A 2,500-nucleotide genomic window follows, 5' to 3' on the forward strand; every position below is an offset into this window, starting at 1 on the left:
GGCAAGGCACGCGGGGGGCCAAAAAATCAAAGTGCTCCGAAAATGCACACGGGGGTGTCAAGCAACCTCCATGTACCGTGGCATGACCGTGGCCAAGTAATAAAGATCAAATTCCATGCCTAGGCCAAGTTGGACCAAGGCCCCGTCTCGTTTTGCTATAAGCAAGGGCGTGGCAAGGCACGCGGGGGGCCAAAAAATCAAAGTGCTCCGAAATGCACACGGGGGTGTCAAGCAACCTCCATGTACCGTGGCATGACCGTGGCCAAGTAATAAAGATCAAATTCCATGCCTATGCAAAGTTGGACCAAGGCCCCGTCTCGTTTTGCTATAAGCAAGGGCGTGGCAAGGCACGCGGGGGGCCAAAAAATCAAAGTGCTCCGAAAATGCACACGGGGGTGTCAAGCAACCTCCATGTACCGTGGCATGACCGTGGCCAAGTAATAAAGATCAAATTCCATGCCTATGCCAAGTTGGACCAAGGCCCCGTCTCGTTTTGCTATAAGCAAGGGCGTGGCAAGGCACGCGGGGGGCCAAAAAATCAAAGTGCTCCGAAATGCACACGGGGGTGTCAAGCAACCTCCATGTACCGTGGCATGACCGTGGCCAAGTAATAAAGATCAAATTCCATGCCTATGCCAAGTTGGACCAAGGCCCCGTCTCGTTTTGCTATAAGCAAGGGCGTGGCAAGGCACGCGGGGGGCCAAAAAATCAAAGTGCTCCGAAATGCACACGGGGGTGTCAAGCAACCTCCATGTACCGTGGCATGACCGTGGCCAAGTAATAAAGATCAAATTCCATGCCTAGGCCAAGTTGGACCAAGGCCCCGTCTCGTTTTGCTATAAGCAAGGGCGTGGCAAGGCACGCGGGGGGCCAAAAAATCAAAGTGCTCCGAAAATGCACACGGGGGTGTCAAGCAACCTCCATGTACCGTGGCATGACCGTGGCCAAGTAATAAAGATCAAATTCCATGCCTAGGCCAAGTTGGACCAAGGCCCCGTCTCGTTTTGCTATAAGCAAGGGCGTGGCAAGGCACGCGGGGGGCCAAAAAATCAAAGTGCTCCGAAAATGCACACGGGGGTGTCAAGCAACCTCCATGTACCGTGGCATGACCGTGGCCAAGTAATAAAGATCAAATTCCATGCCTATGCCAAGTTGGACCAAGGCCCCGTCTCGTTTTGCTATAAGCAAGGGCGTGGCAAGGCACGCGGGGGGCCAAAAAATCAAAGTGCTCCGAAATGCACACGGGGGTGTCAAGCAACCTCCATGTACCGTGGCATGACCGTGGCCAAGTAATAAAGATCAAATTCCATGCCTATGCCAAGTTGGACCAAAGCCCCGTCTCGTTTTGCTATAAGCAAGGGCGTGGCAAGGCACGCGGGGGGCCAAAAAATCAAAGTGCTCCGAAAATGCACACGGGGGTGTCAAGCAACCTCCATGTACCGTGGCATGACCGTGGCCAAGTAATAAAGATCAAATTCCATGCCTAGGCCAAGTTGGACCAAGGCCCCGTCTCGTTTTGCAATAAGCAAGGGCGTGGCAAGGCACGCGGGGGGCCAAAAAATCAAAGTGCTCCGAAATGCACACGGGGGTGTCAAGCAACCTCCATGTACCGTGGCATGACCGTGGCCAAGTAATAAAGATCAAATTCCATGCCTATGCCAAGTTGGACCAAGGCCCCGTCTCGTTTTGCTATAAGCAAGGGCGTGGCAAGGCACGCGGGGGGCCAAAAAATCAAAGTGCTCCGAAAATATTTTTCCACTTTCCAGTCCACTTATACATATTATGTGCAGTGTGCACACAAGACACCTTCCCAAAATTCGACTTATATGAGGCGTTTTACGTCAAATCCGCCTATTTTCGGCGTTTCGGCCGAAAAATCAAAATAAATCGAAACTTCCTCGGAATGCTTAGCGACTTTCCAGTCCACTTATACATATTGTGTGCAGTGTGCACACAAGACACCTTCCCAAAATTCGACTTATATGAGGCGTTTTACGTCAAATCCGCCTATTTTCGGCGTTTCGGCCGAAAAAATCAAAATAAATCGAAAATTCCTCGGAATGCTTAGCCACTTTCCAGTCCACTTATACATATTGTGTGGAGTGTGCACACAAGACACCGTCTCAAAATTCGACTTCTAGGCGGCGTTTTACGTCAAATCCGCCTTTTTTCGAGTTTTCGGCCAAAAAATCAAACTCAATCGAAACTTCGTCGGATCGCTTAGCCACTTTCCAGTCCACTTATACTTATTGTGTGGGGTGTGCACAAAAAAAACGAAGTCAAAATTCGACTTCTAGGTTGTTTTTTACGTGGTATCCGCCCTTTGCGAAGTTTCGGCCGAAAAATTCGTAATTAATTCATCCGACATCGGAATATTACGATTCTTTCGTGGTTTTGCTTGTTTTAATGTCCCTAACAACCATAAAAAAATTCAAAAAAAAATTCGTCTTCTAGGTCCACTTTTAAGCACTTTTAAAAACTTATGGATACAGGGAAAAAA

Source organism: Trifolium pratense, unplaced genomic scaffold (genome assembly GCF_020283565.1).
Source record: "Trifolium pratense cultivar HEN17-A07 unplaced genomic scaffold, ARS_RC_1.1 scaffold_95, whole genome shotgun sequence".
In the NCBI taxonomy this organism is placed as follows: Eukaryota; Viridiplantae; Streptophyta; class Magnoliopsida; order Fabales; family Fabaceae; genus Trifolium; species Trifolium pratense.